The sequence below is a fragment of the Gymnoscopelus braueri genome (genome assembly GCF_963280865.1).
Source record: "Gymnoscopelus braueri genome assembly, chromosome: 6".
Lineage (NCBI taxonomy): Eukaryota > Metazoa > Chordata > Actinopteri > Myctophiformes > Myctophidae > Gymnoscopelus > Gymnoscopelus braueri.
Window position 1 is genome coordinate 51,434,295 of NC_137607.1, and position 19,696 is coordinate 51,453,990.

The following is a 19,696-nucleotide window of genomic DNA, read 5'->3' on the forward strand; positions in this document are numbered from 1 at the left end:
CAGACATGCATTGATACTGACTTGATCCACTTACTGTAGGTGCTACTGCATGGCTCTGCAAAAGGCCAGCGGTGTATGATAGGGTTTGTGGGTGTCTGCCCGGAGCTAATCTTGCTGATACGTTTATGCTTTTTGAAACATTGAACTTTTATTTGGTAATGGAAGTCAATGGGGCTGTGAGTGTGATCGCTCTAAAACATTGCCCAAATTTGGAGTCATACATAGTAGTTATAGATGACAGATGTGATGTCACTAGGCTGGTCACATGAAGTCCGAGCCAAGTGCAAGATCCACATTTAATTGATCTGTTTGTTAGTGGATCTGTTCTCTATCACCAGTTAAGAACGTTAATTTTTTTTTAAACCAGAAAGTGACAAGTATTTTGTGCTTCTATTCTTAATGTTCATCTTTCAAGCTTCCTTTATACAATGTGATTTATACCAAATTATGTATTTATTTATCTATTTTAAATAACATGTTAGACTTGTTGAGCCAAAAAAGAAATATAGATTTCACACATGCTGAGGAGCCAAACCTAACCCGGTTCACCTGGAATTTAATAGCTGAGAAGCCAGATATTTCATGGATATGTTTCGGCTTTTCACCTTTTATAATGCTTCACACTGAAATCTGGATTTAACAGTCAGAGGCCAAAGGTCGCCACAGAGGAGTATGCTGTAGTAGTTATTGTTTCCATCCATCCATGTCTGACTCTGAAGTGTTATCATAATAACATCTCTGCAGTGAGTGTCTGTATTCCACCATGAGCCCAAGCCTAGAATAAAGATACCAAGGATTTGTCTGCAATGTCACAACTACGCTTCATCTTGTGGCAATACTTAAGACTCATGCCGCAAAATTACACCATCATCAGGTTAACCCATTTTTAGACTTGAGCAAAAAAGCATTATTTTACACACAAAAATAGAGCAGATATACAAGCTCGTAGTGCGGCACCGAGGGCCGCGCTACGAGCTTGTAGATCTGCTATTTTTGAAAAATCTAGAAAATGTGTGCAAATCTTTGAATATACGGTATATATATATTTTTAAGCGAACATTTGTAACTCAAATCTTTGCTTCTGGGGGTCCCTGTAACAAAATATTTTGAGATGGGGGTCCGCGGCCAAATACATATCATTTTGGGGGTCCTTGACATGAAAAAGTTTGAGAACCGCTGAGCACATAGCAACATACGTTTTTTCAAAAAACTGTTAAAGAGACATTTTGTAGAATTGAAACCTCAGGCCTTAATCGGTTAAGGCTTACTTTATATTTATCGTGACATTTAACTGAAAGTGGCCATTGTTTTGAAATGGTCACCAACCAAGTATAAATTAAGACTTGTTATTATCAAGTCAAGGCCTCATGAAACTACAGGCTAAATACACACTTTTGACTGTTTGTCATATATCATCACTGTCCTGTCTGGCATTTTAATTCGTAGAGCAGCAGGTCACAGCTCTGCTGTGCAGGGTCCGCCATTAAGGTTTTTTCCTACTTGCCCTGCAGGTCAAGTAGAAATGTATATAAGGGCTAAGTAACTGCCTAGGGAGTACTGTTGACTCAGATGCTCGAATGTTTGCTTGTAGATATTTGTTTGTGTGTCTCGTGTGTGTGTGTGTGCCGATGTACTGTATGATCCTGATCATTGCACGCAACTTGACCAAATGAGCGCATCAGAATGACAACCTTGTTGTCACATGACTGGTTTACAGGTGTAAAGAAGTGGGTGAAACAAATTTGTTTTTGTGTAAGCTCCATCATTTTTGTTGATTTCCAGAAAGGGAGGAGAAGAAAAAGGAGGGGGAGGGGCGGAGCAAAATGTCAAACAAATAAGCAGGCCAAAGAGAACATAAAAAGATCAAGAAGATATCTACGTATTATATACACAGCATAAGACCAGCAGATACAGTTTGTACATGAGATTAAGCATAAGGTGAGAACGTGGCAACACATTGGTATAGCGGCATGTCTATTGCATGTGAGGCAATTCAATTGAATTCTGAAACTTTATTGGACAATGGATATATAGTGGCCTGAAATTCATTTTTCAAAATGAAAAGAGGGGAATTTCCCCTATGCTTCACATAGGGGAGATTTATACACTTTGAGATTGTACTTGTGAGGATAACTTAAGGTCTTGTGTTGTCTTATCTACTTTTTCCTCTGGATCTGCCCTGTGTTCTAACTGCTGTGCTGTCTCTGTCTCTCTCTCTCTGTCTCTCTTTGTCACTTTGTTCAAATTTAAGGGGTTCTTCTAACTAGTACTGAACGATATGGAAAGAAATGTATATCTCGACATTTATGGCAAATATTGATACAATATTCGATATTACCGTTCCAATTCATTTCATATTTGATATTTTAAGTGTTGCAACAGTGAAAACTAAGCATTCTTCAAAAAACAGCATATAATCAAGTCAATATCACTCATAATTTTAAGTACTATTGGGTTCGCACACTTGTTATTTTATATTCTAAGTGTAGCATCAGTGAAAAGTAAACATTCTTCAAAAAAGAGTGGGAAGAATTTATATCGCCCATATCGTTGCCTTTTGAAATATTGATATCCCGCATGTTCACAGATAACGATATGATAACCAATGATATATCGTTCAGCCCTACTTCTAACTACTGTAGTTTTCTCCATGTTCTATTCTTGTACTCTGTCTCCTCTGCTTTGTGTTTCTCTTTGTCTCTCTCCTGTGCTTGGGTCTTTCCTCTTAACAACATTTTTAAGTTAAGATTTTTTATGCTCTGTCAAAAGTACGACAAAGTATGATTTGGAAGGAGGATTAACAATGTTATTGACAAAACTGGTCCTGTTATTAGCACCAATGCTTTTGGAGTCGGTGTTTTTTTCAGAACTGTCTTGGCAGATAGTTGTTGTACTTCTTGAAGATACCGATACGCAGAACGACCGAATGCTCAGTTAATTGGTAAATTGATTTAATCAAGTAATTTTTTTATCGGCAATTCATCAATAATCAATAGTCAATTGATTGTTAACGTCACTACACCATACCATACACAACATACACATGTACAAGTGTTTTATTGGTGAACATGCAGCAGGGACAGACCAGCCTAATGATCAGTGCAATCACACAAATGCAATCTTGTGCAATGTTAACATACGCACTTATTTTGGTCGCAGTGTAGAGCCCTGCTCAGGCAGAGAGGTTCAGAAAAGGCAGACGATGGCAGCCCGTAACTGATAGACAGGTTTCACTTGACTAGAGATTTTTTTCTCCTTACCTCTGGAAATCAGGCACCCGTTATGTTGGACCCTGCCATGGGGTCACCAGAAGTAGGGTTTATCCTGCAGACTACCTGTTGAGCCCATTTCCCACTGGAATATCGTAATATTAATAAAACAAATTGCAGACATAGGCAGTGGATAGTCATCCCCACAACCCTCAATGCCCTCGGCCTCCTTTAATGGTGGTGACTGTTAACACATTGGATGAATGTAACACGTGTATGCCTTTTGCACCTGAAAATGTTGCACACCATGTAGGGCTGCATGGTCATTGCCAAAATGATTATCACGATTATTTTGATCAATATTGGGATCCCAATTATTTATCACGATTATTTATACATTTTGTGTGGCAAAAATATTTTTTATTGTTGTGAGGTTGGCGGTGCGCATTAAACCGGCTTTCGAGACCAGCGCGTATTCCCACAGGATTTAAATTACAGGATAGAAATTAGCAGTAGAATACTTGCTGTACATGCCATTTCCCCATGCTCATTGGTTTGAATATATAAGACAGAGCATTGAGCATAATGATGAGTTTTTGGGTAGTGAGAAGTGATGTAATTTTGGGATGGGTGATATGGCACAAAATAATATAGACAGACAGATGGATAGATACATACTGTAGATGGACATCTATTAGATACAGATCTACATTAATGCATACATATACTGTAGATAGATACATACTATAGATAAATATGTAAGCTATTCGTTTTTATGCTGCTGTTCTATCATGTGACATTCGGTGTAGGCTACAGCTGTGTTGGAAAAATATTTGCGAGTGAGTAACTTGTAGGAAGACTACTGAACAACTATTTTGAGCAGTCTCATGAAACCCCAATTTTCAACGGTTTTACTTTTACCATACAAACGCTCAGTTGCCTGTTTCCAGCTATTACCTTTCTCAAATACCGTTTAGGCTGTGTGCTACAGCTGTTCTGTTATTTAGGGACCAACTCCTCTGTGTGTCTGTCTGTCCATTGATTGATTGCTACTGCCGCTGCGCTACTAACAGCAGACAGCTTTAAGGGGGAGGGACCTCTGGATGGACGCATGAGCAAAAAGAACAGAAGTGTTTTTTAAGAACGGCACCGTCGTGCGATGGAGTTTAAGTTATGCTATACAACTGCAACTCATAGAATGTGCACTCGCTGTATCACAGTGTATATGATCTCTCTGAAAAGGCAGATCGTGGGGACATTGTAATCGTTCACGTTTTTTTATCGTCATATCGCACACCACTACTTATAATCTTATAATGGTTGTAAACTGTCATCATTACCAAATGGATTACCCATTTCAGCTTTACCTGTTATCATTTTGAATCAATTAAAGTGACGTGTGATCCAACAAGTTGTGTACATTCAGTACAACATTCTACCGAGTCAGGGTTTGTCTGCGGTGAAGTGTCTGTGGATAGTGGGGGAGGGGCATAACTTGAAGCTGTAGTTTGCTGTTTCTCAGACTGATGGTGCAGTGATGTCAGCAGCAGCTCAGCAGCTGTCATGTGGACTGGGCTTCCTAAAAGTCTTAAATCAATGGTCTCAAAGGACAATTTTAAATCTTCACACAAAAGATGGCTGAATGATAGCAGGACCTATTCATAACTATGCCCTAATTGTAACATCATCTAGATATATCACTTTTATATATATATTACTGTTGTGTATTGAACCATCTTTGAAAGGACCACAATGGGAATAAGCTGCTTTGTAAATATACAGGGCCTCATGAGAACTTGCATATTATTTTCTAAATTAAGTAAATACGTTTTACAGTCTGTTTCTTTTTAATATTCAAATATAAATTTCAACTTGTATTGTTGGGGACAGAGTTTCTGGACGGATGGTTTGAGAGGCTCACCAAATGACCTTACAGCAAGCTCTCTGGTGAGCAGGGCAATACAAAAAAGAAGGGTATCTATGGATGGAAGGAAGTGACCTTTTAAATTGCGAAATAAAAAATGTTTTAAAACTAAAACATTGTGGCTGAGTGCCTGCTAGTTGTTAATGTCCTGTGCCGGGGCTTGTCAGTATATGCCATCATTGTCAAGAAGTTAACAGGAAATGGCAGCGGGACTGTAAGGGTTGACTTAGTCCAATCAGTCACAAGGCTACATTTGCCGGCATGCATCTGGCCTTATTGTCTGAAACTGAAGATATGAAGCCTATTGCAAGCTTGAGTCAGCAGGGAAGATATGTGAGCTTTCTGTGTGGCGCTGAATAAAGCCACTGGATCACTGTGTAGATTAATAAATATGAGACATTCTCTTGGTGAATGATATGCTTTCTGTGACTGGGAAGCCTCGTTATAAGATCAATTTGGTCAGTCACCCACTCAGAATGTCTGAGATAGAGACATGCATTGTAGTCATAGCATAGAGCTGCCTGATTGTCAAATTAGATGCAAAATTGAAAGTTTCATTGCTCTATGAAGGAAGCAGTGGGTGGAAAAGGAGTGGACCCTTATTATAAAGGCCATACCAAATTTCAACATAGTCTCACTTGTAAACAGTTTTGTTGGTGGATGAAATTCACATGTATTCAGTTCATTTTCATTATGGAAATGCCTATTCATCTTAAAGGGGAATTTTGGACCACGGTTTTCTTACCTTTTCTATGATGTTATGATATCTTAGGATGAATGGTACAGTAGAAAAATGTCATAACTCCATCACAGGTCCGCCACAGCTTAAAACGTGCGCCAATAGTCCTTGCGCTAGATCGCATATTTTAATAGCTTTTTTTTTTTTTTTTTTTGATCTGACGTTCATAGTAACAGAACACTATGCAAAAAAAAATCTCGTCTAGCGAGACTTCTGTTTTTTTTCTCGTTTTTTTTTTGTTACATTTATGCTTAAGAAAATATACATTATTTGAAAGCATATTTAGGCTCAACATTGCAGAACAGCAATGTATGTAGACTTAATACAGAAATAGTTTTAGCCTACTTCAGATGACGTAAAAAATGTTGACAGGTTTTTCAGTAAATCTTACCCTACATTTGATTTCGTTCATGGATAAAAGCGTCTGCTAAATGACTGTAATGTAATGTAATGTTCATAAAATATCAGTTTGTTGATGTGGTCTGGGAGCCGTCTGATATCCTGTTGACCCTGAAGTAGGCAGCTGAGAACACCCACAGAGGGAGCAGATACACAGTAGCGTCTTGCCAGTGCTATCAGATGGAGAAAATGGCGTTGACTTAACACCAATAGGGTTGTGTCCAGGGAAATTTCTCTCATGCAATGTTGGAACTAATTTTTACTGGGTGAGAAAACTCATAGCTCTGGGCATTATCTCTACTTGGCCGATGCCCGTTGGGAAACATGCCAGTTGAGAACGATGCCTGGTTATGCAATACCTGTTGTACCCATTGTCATTACTTTGAGGCCAGTCTATGAGATCAGTACTATGATGTCAGTACTATGATGCCATATTGATGACATCAGGGATCTCCATACATGGGCATAAAAGGGACACAGACAGACAGAGATCTCAGTACATGGGCATGGGCCACCCGCCCCCTTGGCCTGAAAGAAATAAATGTACAAATGTTAAAACCCAAGGTCTGTACCTCTGAACCCTAATAAAAAGCTTTGAGGCCAGCTCTACTGTGTTAATAGCAGGATAGTAGGACTGTTGGTAGTTGAGCTGGTCACAGGATCCCACCCTAAGGCTGTTGTTGTTCTCAGGTGTAGAGAAGGCGGAAGCCTCCAGTGTTTGACTGACTGAACAATTTCTTGTTTACCTCTTTGGACTTAATATTGACTCAAATGTGGGCACCATGTTTACAGTTAGGCTAACCAGTGTTGAGATAATTGGAGGTGTGTGTGCAGTCTACATGTGCGTTTGGATAAATAGGCAGTTGGATGAGAGTCTAACCTCTGCAAAGGGTGTAACTGTACTCCACAAAAAGAAGTGCATTTGTGTTGAGGCCCATACTTCAAAGTCTGCTGGTCACAGCACCATTAACACCCTCTCCAAAATCGTGATGTTTGTTATAGCCTGAAGTCCAACAGCCAGCTAAATAGTATTCAAACGGCTTTCCTTTTTGTGTAACTATTATTTGGCTAATGAGACTGCTTGCTTTCAACATGGAGCTGTGAGTCTGCTGGCCATAATGTCATTGTATAGGTCTTGTTTGGTATTCCTTTGGGAAATAGCCACCTGTTGACCAGGTCCACCACATGGTTTATAATGAGGTGACCCTTCTAAGAAAAAGGTGACAATGGTTATTGAGTGAGTACCCTATTTATTGAGTAATTACTTTTGAGGTACATTAATTACTCTCTCTGACTTGGGGATAATATATTCACCTTTCACTTTGAGCTTTGCAGTTGAGAGGGTAAGTTTAATAATATACTATGCGTCATGAGGCTAGGCTTATTTGCATTCAAACTATTGAATGAATAACTGATCACATACCACAGTAATTAGTATTAGTGTGAATACGCTGGCACATAAGCCAAGGCTCCAGACTGAAATATATATATATATATAGATATATATAGATATATATAGATATATATAGATATATATAGATAGATGTCTATCGTAAGCGATAGCCGCATATCTTCTGCATCCAGAAGCCCAGAAAGTACAGTAGGACTATCAGCTATTTTCCTGTTGCACATATTCAAGGTTTTTAACTATAGTCTTAACTCATTCAGTGCCACAGCCAAAGTTCATTGTAAAAAAAAGTGCTTAGGAGCCGAGATACAGCCTTTTTCAGTAAGAAGTTAAACAAAGAGTGAATGGAGCAGAATATTTTCAAATCATGATATCTTGGGTTCTGAACATTTTTTTCCAAAACAATACAAAATAAAACAAAATAATTTCGTTTTATTTAACACATATGCTAGTATTATGCTTACAATGCTTACAAGAAGAGTCTTTTGAATGAGCTCAGGCCACAGTGCATTCAGAGGACAACAGACATCACCTTGGTTACACTTCGACGCAGTAGGCTAATGATATTTTATTATTGAAATTCTTTATTAGGAATAGCCCCTTATGTAGCATCTCGTTTTTGAGGGGATCCTAGGTACATGATACACTTTATACAGATTTAAAAAAAAAAAAAAACGAGGGAAGAAATAATTAAACAACAAAAAGCAATTACAACAACCAAATCAACAAACAATATCAGATATGACAAAACAAGTAAACAACAAGACGGATGACAGGATACACAACAGAACAAACAGACAAGACAACAGAACACATAAAACAGAACATGTAAAGTATAAAAATGGATCATTAAATCAACACAGAAAGATCAATGTCATGAATGTCAAAAATGTCATGATAGTATACAGTATATTTAGAGTTATTATTAAAGGTTAAATGACAATGTTATAGTTATTAATTAGTTATAGACATGTACATACACTCTCAAAATAATATATATTATATATATATTCTCATTTATTAATCTGATGGTGTTGCTCGCCAAAAATGATCTACTGCGTCTCCCGCACAACGTCGTGATGCTTGTAGATCGGCCATAGCTGAATGGGTAGAGGTGCTGCTTGGGTCCCAGTTTCGATTCCCGGCCCCGAAAATATGTTGAGGTGTCCCTGAGCAAGACACTTGAGGTCTACTGCTCCCCTCTCTTCCCTCAAGTCTGACCACTTGGGCAGCAATAAGCTGGGTGAAGCTGAAAACAGAATTTCCCTCCGCAGGATCAAATGGGTCTTCTTTATAGAAGCCCCCACCCCCCAAACCTTCAAAACCGATTAATCGTTCAGACTTAGCATGGAGTACTGCGAAACAGGCATATATTCAAGTCCATCCTTTCCACAACAACAGTCTTGGCGGTCTGTATTGTCATATCATGTGTGCAGTCTAATTGAGACCGTGTGGAATTTCAACTGAATTCTATTGGGCTCTTCCATACTTTAAGAGGTCAGGGGCATAATGGTATGGCCTAGATAAAATCCTGGTTATGAAAGCCTTATATGAAAGTTCTAACTAACCACAACCCTGAATGTCAGGGGATTGACCCATTTGTTGTGTTATTCAGCAGCAGTCAGCAATTATGTTGTCTTGATACACTGTATCAAGACACTGTATCAAGACTGTTTTCCTTTGCACCATTTGGGATCCCCCCCCCCCTGCTTTTCTGGTCACTTCCTGCTTCTGTCCAATTCCAAGAAATGCAATCTGATAGGAGTCTTCATGTGTCCTGGCCCACCAATTTGTTTGTGGGTATGGAGTTCTGGTTTGAGAGGATTTTGTGTGATAGGCATTTGGAAGCAATTTCACTGAAATGGGAGATTATGCCTGTCAAGGATAGTTGGAGAAGTTTAGCTATTGCTTTACTTCTGTCAAGTCAAACATTATGTTTGAAAGCCTATCCCATGATTTTGAGATTAGAGGGTCAAAAACACAGAAGTTGTAATTTAATGTTTAATGTTTATTATGATCTTTAAAAGGCTACATACTTGCCGTCCTGAATCCTATCGTTCTGTTGCCACTTGCCAGGAATTTGTGAAAATCTGACATAACTTCACAATTCTTTATCTCGTGAGCTTGCACATTTTCACCTTCTCACAATAGAATGCTCAGATTGGGGTTGACAATCAGTGAAGTTGCCCTTTAAGCTTGATTTTGTTTTCAGTTGATGGAAGACTGTTGAAGTTCCCCAATTCTATTTGTTTCTATATTTCCATCTATATTTCCAGTATCTTTCCAGTATCCTTACTTTGATATAGTCATCACAGACAGTGATGTTGATAATGATGGTTTATTTAAAGTTATGTTGAACTTTGGTTGAACCTTAGGCTGTATAGAAGTCAAAATAGGTTAAATGCATTGAATTGACAAAAATAAATAGAACAATTGTGATTTGCCATAGCTGTGATGTAATTATTTTGAGACATAAAAATCACAAAACCAATGTTACAGCTGCTAAGCTTGCCTTCGTCAGGGCAGGTTTTGTGACTTGAGTTATAGGATGTGTATGTGTCATTGCAGTGGAGTGATGAGTGTACACAAATATTTCTCTATAGGTAGCTGGCCATAATGTATGTCCAAATATGATCGTCTGTTGTTCCTTTATTCTGTGAGCGAGGAACAGAAATAGTTTTCTCCCCCGCTTACCTTTTAATCATATGTAACAGAAACTGATCCAAAATCATACTTTCAGCACATAAAAAAACAGAATCTTCCCAAAAATGGTCCAGTTACATTCCCCCCTGTCTGTTTTGACTACTCGGCCGTAGCTGAATGGGTAGAGAGGCTGTCTGGTAATCAGAATCAGAAGGTCGCAGTGACTCACCGATTCACCTCCCAGCCTGTGTCAAAGTGTCCCTGAGCAAGACATTTTACCGTAACAGCTTCCCCCAAGCGCTCATCATGATCATCTGAGCAGCCATCAGCTGGGTGAAGCTGAAACAGAATTTCTAGAGCTCAGATCATGAAATGTTAGTTGACGATTAATTGTCTTAGAAATAATTTTGATTAATAATTGTATTGTGTTTTTGGCATTGCACACTGGAACTTGTAAATAAAGTTTGCCTTTTAGGCTTTGTAAACAAAAAATGCTCAGGGCAGATATGACAAATAACTTAAATGTACAAAACCTATTACTGAACTATACAAAGCTTACTGAAATATACAAGCACATGGATGCTTGTGTTTTTGTCCCTAAATAGAGATGCCAGGTTGAACATTGTTAAGAGATATCGATGTGGAAATAATGATGGAAATATGATATTGCTATTAATTTCATCAGGCAGTTTTTATACAGATGAATGGAAACGATTCTAACCATTATGCTAAATAATAGCCATTTGCTCAAATACTTGAGATCGGGTAATTAAGTAATAATTGTGACAGACTTTTCCCAACAGGATTAACAAATGCCCCCCCCCCCCCCACCCCTCACTGGTAAGCGAACATTACTGTCCTCGTCACTCATGTTACACAGACATTGAGGACCGATCGATCTGGCTCTGGGGGTCTTCTTTCAATTTCAAATGGTAATATAACATTCATACATACACCCATTTAACTTTGCCCCAAATTAATTGGCAGGACAGAATCCAATTCCTTTGAATTCATTTATATAATATAGTGTGACTTTGAGACCGGTGTCATCATCCAATAACGGTCAATGCAGAGCGACTAAAACACAGTTCTGTGTTCCCCACTAAGACTGTGCAGAAGTAACTGGCATAGATGATTGACAATATTTGGACTCATGTCATATCAGGCCCACTTAGTTATACACACCCCAGCGCTTCTGCCAAAGTTTAATATAAAACTACTACTTGGACAGTTAAATTTGTTCATGGAAATGATGGTGCAATATAACTGTCGGCTGCACTTAATTTATCTATATCTACTAAGATGACGACTAAAGTTAAGTTTTAAAATGTCAGTGAGTGAGGTAGGCCCTGTGCTTCTGTGTGTTAGCTTGGTTCATGTGGACGAGTATGCGTGAGCGAGCATGTTGGCGTGTGTGCTCGTGCATGTGCCTGTTTTATGTGACCGTCTGTGTGTGTGCGTGTGTGTGTGCGTGTGCGTATTTATGCATTCCTGTGTGCTCACGTGCAATGGCCTGGCTTGCACTTCCTGGGCTTGCTGCTGTTGTCGTTGTCACGTTGCTGAGGGGGAATCCAGGTGGAGCCACATAGACACAGAGGCAGACTGGCAGATTCAGGGTTAAATGCTTCCATTTTGTTAGGTAACACCCTAATGGTCTGATCTGTCAGTGGCGTTAAAATGGCAGGGGCTTAACCCTTGGCGTTCAGGACACAACCAGTAGGGGCACAGTCTCTACGCTGGCCTGGACAGCAGAAGAAGAACTGAGGGTGGATTGGGGGGGGGGAGCGGGGTGAATGAGTGAGTGAGGGTAGAAGGAGGAGAGAGAGAAAGAACCAAGAGACAGAGTTAATGAGTGAGCAAGGGAGGGGTAGAGGGAAGGAGGGGGGTGAGTGAGCGAGTGAGTGAGAGAGAAGAGGAGGAAGAATATTTTACAGTTGGGCACAGTAAGATATGGCTCGCCAATCCACGCTCCTCTTTCCGCCCCTGTTCCCTCCCCCAACCATGGCACCTCGTCAGCTGGTTCCCCACCCCCACTCCCAGCATGGTGAACACAGATTAGGAATAGGTAGTATGTTCTCCCAAAGGAAAAGAATTAGATGAGTGTCTTCTTCATTTGATAGCTTGCCTATTTTGTGTAGGAGATTACATTGTGCCAATTATGAATAATGCAGGAGGAGTAGCCCTTTCTTAATGTATAGGAAATAATCATGTGGACTTATTGTTGTTATTATTTAATATAATTTTGTTCTGTTCCCCTGAAGGGAATTTTGCCGGGTTTAGCCAAGAGGTCAACACCAGGGCACATTAGCAACATAAGCAAAAGGGTCATCGCCTCCTTGTTTTTTTTTTATTAGGCAGCAATAATCCATAGCTCTATTGCTTTTATTGGACAGCATGTTGTTTCCTCTCTCATTGAACCCCATGGATGTTGTTGAAATGCCTCAGTGTGATATAATTGTTGTTAATGTGTTGGCAGCCTGGGTCCAGTCCCAGTGGAGAGATCATTACAGTGCAGCAGATGAGAGGCTAGTAGTAGTAGTACGCTACCTGAAAGGGATGAGATTTGGCCATTGATCTGCTTTTCTCTATGAACAACTATGAGACTACTGGACTGACTGGTTGGGAATACAGGGCTTGACCTTGCCATTTGCCCAGTGGCCTGATGTTGTCAGTGCTCTGGCAAATAATTGTTTTTACTGGTCCATTAGGCCAGTGAAAAAAAGCATAACAAAAATGTATCTTCTGCTAAAAAACGGTAACTAACTTTACTGAAATGTGTTCCACTATGAAATTAAATGTTATTTGTACTCGCTCTGTAAGCATTTTCATTTTTGCGCATACTTTTTTTGTGTTGAATTGTACTTGTGGTTTGAATAAGGCCACCAGACTGTACTAGTATTAGCAATATCATACTTCAGCATAGTTACTTCTAAATCCATGTTTTCCAGCTCTCATGTTTTCAGCCATGTAGTACAATCGCTGATGTGACTTCGGTAGGGTTGCCGCCTAAAAGTCGAAGATTTTGAGTCTTCGACTTTCTTTTTTTCTTTTTGACATTATTTAAAACGCTTTGCCTATGACATCCCCAAATAAGGATTGATTATTTTATTAATGTATCAATTCTTTTTAATAATGAATGAAATTGATTAGTTCAATTAACCTTTGCACCCCTATGCTGAATTCATACTAGCAGCATTATTCCGCTTCCGCATTATGAGAAAGTAGGGAGGTTCCATGCTTTGTCTATGGAGAAGAATGACCGCCGCATTCCCTGCTACAGCAGGAGCCCAAAAAAACTGCGTTGCGTCAAAGTGGAGGAAAGTTACACTTGTCAACTGCCGCTTAGACTGCCCCAACGCTCCTGATTTCGTGTATAGAGGGGCGGGTGTATAGAGCCGGCGAGAGATTGCGCCTGATCCCATTGGTTCACCGATCTGTCCGTCAACCCCCGCCCCGTTAACACAACATTACGAGCGACGCCCACTGCACTCTGGTTGGTTGGGAAATGAAACACTTCCTCATACCGAGTACACCGACTCGCTGGGCCAGGCTTGTATTTTTTAGCAAAACTAAACAATAAAAGCCTGGAGATCGAGGCTAACTGCCGCTCTGCAGCGAGATAAATTGATCAACCAGAATTGCGTCGGGTCTGAAACGGTTGTTGTGATGTGGGTTTTTCAGATGTTTTGTACACAACCATTTGGTGTGTGAAATTGGCGTTAGACCCTCAGGCAGGGCCTTCCAAAGCCTAGGTGCCTGGGCTGCAAAAGCTTGATACTGCCGCTATTGCCAGGTAATGAGTTTCAGAGCAGGAAAAGGCTGATAGCCGATTAATCTGCACCTAGCCTATATGCCAATGGCAATCGCTGTAATTTGAATGCTGCAGGAAATAGATATTACATCGGTTTTTTTTTGGGGGGGGGCTTCATCTTTTCTCAAATGCATATTTATAGCATTTTTCTTAATTATTTATAGCATTGTTCTTAGGAAGTAATTATGTAATTACAATATAAATCAATTTAGGAATGATTCAGCAGATGTAATGCCAAAGAGTTGAAATTTGTTATCAGAATCAGTCAATCATGAGGACATAAAACATGAAAAAATAATCAATTACAATTCACTGTTGATTTCTGACTGAAAATGCTAAATTGGCACGTTGACCTAAATTTTAACTCTGGGAATACACACCATGATGTCAATCCAGCAGATTGTTTCTATCCCATTTTAAGCAAGTTCATCCTTTCCTTTAAGGGAAAACCAGCAGATTGTTTCTATCCCATTTTAGACAAGTTCATCCTTTCCTTTAAGGGAATGAGATATAAGGCTCCATTCTAATTTGTTACTGGCTGAACACAAATGGACTGTACGAGTGTCCTGTATGATACACACAAAGGAAAGCAATGTATTGATTCACAGAAAGCCTGAGATGAAATGTTTTTTGTTGTGATTATGATTTGGAACAGTGGATGCTTATTCCAAAGGAAAATACAGTTTTTGCATGAATGTGAAGGTGTGTAATGGACATTAGACATTTGTTTCTCTCTTAACATGTAACCCTCTTACTTTCTCTCTCGCCAATCTCTGTTTCTGTTCCCTATGCCCCCCACCCACTCTTTCAAGCTCTAGAACTGTTCTGCCCTCAGGTCTTATTATTCTGAGCAAAAGGAGGAGAGGACATGTATCTAGTCCTCCTCTGTAGTCTCTGGAGAGAACACGCAAAGACCAGTAATCTCAAGATAGTGTTCTCTTCTCTTCTCTCTGCATTTCTCTCCATGTAAAGCAGTGATGTATCTTTGAGACTTCATGATTAGAGTCCTTCAATGAATTATATTGTGTAACTCCAGCATTAGGCAAATGTGTGGATGTAAATGTCTGATAATGGCTGTTGCGTAGATGTGGACCCGTCGAGCCAATGCTATCTAGTAAGATGAGAAGTGTGTAGGCTATTGTGTTTCACATTCAGTGCCAAGGTTAGTTGAAGAGTATATATTAGATGTACATGGTAAAATCCTCAGTGTTCATTTATCCATTTATAACTCTCTACTGGTCCATACATTAGTTGCAAAGGTAAATTAACGCTCAGGATTTTACGGTGTAGCAATGCAACTCTCCTAATGCAGTTTGCCACCTGCTGTGTGCCACCTCTTCACTAACCTGACAAGTGGCACACCTCCCTTCTTGTGAAATGGAGATGATTGTCGCCTTGCTCTCACATGAGATGATGGGCTGTGTGTGTAGCATGAATCAGAGAGTTGTGATGTGACAAGACTGGCGGGCTTGTTGGTCTGAAATGGATAGTAGAGTGGGCTCACGGACGGTCAAGCCTCGTTGAGCACAGCTTGCTGATCCAGGATCACAGGATCACGTGCCCCGTCCACTGCGTCCACCATCTTCTTCATTATAATCTCAAATGCAGAACTGATTGTAGAACAACTGTCACTCCTGAACTGCTGAAATCCCAACCTCTGTGGTCCTTTTAGCCCTTCTCCCAGTGGAGGTGCTGATGGACAGGCCATACATATTGGTCAGATTGGTGTGTCAGTCTAACTAGATCTTTCACAGGCTGGATGGATGGAGTTGAAGCTACATTGGTGCAGTCAGGAATGCCACTAGCTACGAGTGATTTTCAAAGTAGGCTACCTGATCTTTCTGTCTGGACAGGTTTCAGTTTAACTGAAGGCCTGGCCTACTGAGTAAAACAAGTCTTTCATAGACTTCACGTCTCAGGACTATTTTTAGGCGAGGGGAAAAGGGCCCACTCTTTTATCATAACATGTTTTCACTTTGAGCGCTCTAGACCTGTGTTTTCCATGTGAGTTCTCTGGACCTGTGTTTTTCCTGCTTGTCTCTCCTCAGTCTCCTGCCATCATCTATACTCTGAGATGTCTCTCCTACACTTATCTCTCAGCCACTGACAGCTTGAAGTATTGATGCCATGTTGGGTTTTTTTCTGCCATCCATCCCTCTCAAGTGTCACTGTGGCCAGGCTTGGATAGGCTCCCATGTAACCATTATATCTTCTCCAGCTGGGTCTCCTACATGCTTCTCATCTCCACTTGTCATGTAGTGCTCAATGTTAGCCTCTCACATGTACAGTAGCCCAGAGGTTACAAATGGCCCCATATTGTACAGCAGGTCTTGGTCAATCATGTTGCACAGACTTGCCAATGACTAGAAATTGTAGAAAATGGGCGCCAATGCGCTGGTGCCTCACGGAAGGCCAAGTGAGATGGAGAGTGATGGACCAATTTAGGACAGATGCATGCATCCCTGTTTTCCCCTTTGAGTACACTCACACGGCGCACACACTAGTTCTGTTTGGTTTCTTCCCTACTGTTGCTTAGCAGCAGGTCATACAGCACATTGAATGTTGGATCTTCATGATACCAGCCATCTCTCCTGGGACACCAGTAGCCATGTGCCTGGAGACACGCACACAAGCACAGGTAGCTCCTCTAAACAAGAAATTGCCTCTTAGAGATGATTACTCGAGGTGTTCTCAGGAGAGAAACCGGCACCCATTGCAGCTCTGGTATGTTGCATCAGGAATATTAACCAGGGTTGGGCAATAATCTGAAGTCACCACCAGTATGCAATCAGATTGGCACTTGGGTAGGGGTTGGGGGAAAAAATCAATACTGCGATATGTTGTCGTATTTTCCCTATGGGAACGTGCTATTGCTGATTTCCATGGTGCGCAAATTCATGGCACAAGACCACTGCACGAGAGCTATTGATCATCCTTTGTCACTGGTATGACTTGTAAACATGCTGTGCTATTTGAAGAGGATAAACACAGCACAAAAAGATGGAGAACAGACATTCCAATAAGCCCTGCAACAATTAATCGATTACGGTAAATAGATTAAAATCGATTTATTTAAAGGTAGGGTAAGTGATATTTTTGGGTTAAAACAAAAAGTATTTTTTTTAAAGGTTAAAGCACTATATTCTGATAGTAATCATTGCTATAGAGTGTTTGTTCAGTAACAGGAGTCTCCCCGTCTCTCCAGCTCTATAATAAACAGAAAATACATTTTCCGGTAGGTGTCAAAATCTCAGCCAATCAGGAGAAAGTACCACTTTTTAAGCTTAATTTTTATAGTGTTCCAGTTCCAATTTTGCCTGCTCATTTCTTAGTGTCATCACTTCCAATTTCACTTGTTTAATCTATATCCTGATTGAGTTCTCTATCCTGATTGGATAAAATTGGAAATGAAACAAACGAAAATGCATTTTCTGTTTTATAAAGAGCTGGAGAGACATGGAGACTCCTTATATGGACAGGACACTCTATAGTAGCGAGCACTATCAGAACATAGACCCATTTTGCAATTATTTGAATAATTGCAAATCACTTACCCTACCTTTTTAATAATGGTTTTAGTAATCACAAGACAGCTACCGTATGTCTATAGCTGCGTGCAGGATTATAGAATCGAGAACACAAAATATGGCTTGAATTTTAATTTTTTAAATGACATATTTGAGTTTAACCCTTTAGCCTGACACATGTGTATTTGGTCTGGTCAGGTGAAGATAATAATTGTACCACGTTTCCACTTCTAGTGCTAGCTGACACCAAGAAGTAGTAGTGTTAAGGCTGGTGGTGCTCACTGTAATGACATAGAACCAGAGCATTCCGCACTCACCAGTCTTGCAGTCCAAAGTAGTGTGCAAACTGGTTTCTAACTAACGAGTAGGAGCTTTGTGTGCAATGCGGGGCATCATCTACGCATATGCATCTCTCTCTCACACACACACACACACACACACACACACACACACACACACACACACACACACACACACACACACACACACACACACACACACACACACACACGCGCACGCTGTCATCCTTCTCAGATAGATGGCCTTTGTGCTCAGGGATGGTACAGCAGGGCACGTCTGTCCTTGTTATGTACCACACCGAGTGTCTCTGGGGCCCTGCACACTCACTGGGCTTCCTCACTATAACACCTGACCCAGCTCGACACATATACTCCAAGTCTAGGTGTTTTGGTTGTGTTACGTCTGTTACATTTTGGATTTGCCATGGTTTTAGTTATTGCCACAACATTACAAATCCTACAAAGACCTCTGAAAAAATGATCTTGGTGTAAGCTAAATGAGTGCGTGGATGATGATTTAGTTCACACTGCAGCCGTACTACAGATGCTGAGGTGGAGAACAAGCTCTATGTTTGTTTTTGTTGTATGGATTGTATCTTTATAGCGAGTGAAACATTCGGATAAGCTTAATGATCATTTGGGGCCCCATGAATGGCAGTACAGATGTTTTAAAACCTCTGTGATGTCAGGTCTTGACCTGGCAGAAGTTAGTCATGTCAGTGATGCTTAAGGTATGTTTTGGAATGTCCAGCAACGGCTCTTTTTCTCCCCCTTCGCTCCTTTGCCCCCTCCCCCCCTGTGTTTGAAGTGGCTGTGGCCTTCCCCTCTTCTTTCTTCCGTCCCCTTCTGCCAGTCTGTCTCTCCAGGGGTTAAACCTGCCCCAGCCTTCGCTCAACCGCAGACCGGTTTAAACCGGTTTTCAGGGAAGTGCTTTGTGTGTCCCATGGAATCTTGGGAAGGGTCATGTGGAGCTGTGGTGACGTCACAGTGTGGACTAAAAAGACCTTGAGTCAGCTCTCTGAATCAGAAATACAAGATGGTGTGTGGCGTGCACGACACGTGCATGTGTGTGTGAGATGGGATGTGTGAACGCACATGCACGCAGGCACGTAGAGTGCCTGCGTCTATCTCGGTTAGACTGTCGTTGAGCCCAAATCCTCCTTTAGACTTCCATAACTGTCTCCGAGCATTTGTTTGTTTTTAAAGGTGCAGGAACTGATACAAATTAAGTTGTATTTATCAAATAAAAAAAGAAAATGCAAATAAAAACACTGCAAGTTCATAAGGTGACGTGCACACCCCCTTCCATCACCCCCACCAACCAAGGACATACAGCTCTAAACTTAGATTTAAGCGTATACTCACAGTATTTATGTCGGTGTCCTAATACAGAGGTGCCTCTTTACTTTCTCTGTATGAATCCTGCATTGGTGTATTTTGGTCGTTATGTTTGCACTTTCTTGGCTCTATCTTTCTGCTGTGTAATAGGTTTCCCAACAAGTTAAGTGGGTCTCTCCATCCTGTGCTATTACTGTAATGAGTGGGATTTAGGTCAGCATCTAGGGAGCTAGGAGAAGCCTATACACCACTGGGTTGTCCCTCTTACTGTTGGACCTACTCATTTAATGAGACGGTGTGTGTTGTATAGTGTTACCTGGTTTTTATGCCTGTTTTTACATGAATAATGATGCAAATGTAGGAATCTAACAACAGCCACCGGACAAAATCTTGTAAAGC

The 19,696-nt window shown here is 40.5% G+C and overlaps 1 protein-coding gene across 1 annotated transcript in view; it reads left to right on the forward strand.

Annotated features, from left to right (window-relative positions):
- gatad2ab (GATA zinc finger domain containing 2Ab) overlaps positions 1-19,696 on the forward strand; it is a 39,590-nt gene that overhangs the window by 2,482 nt on the left and 17,412 nt on the right. The window lies entirely within an intron of this gene.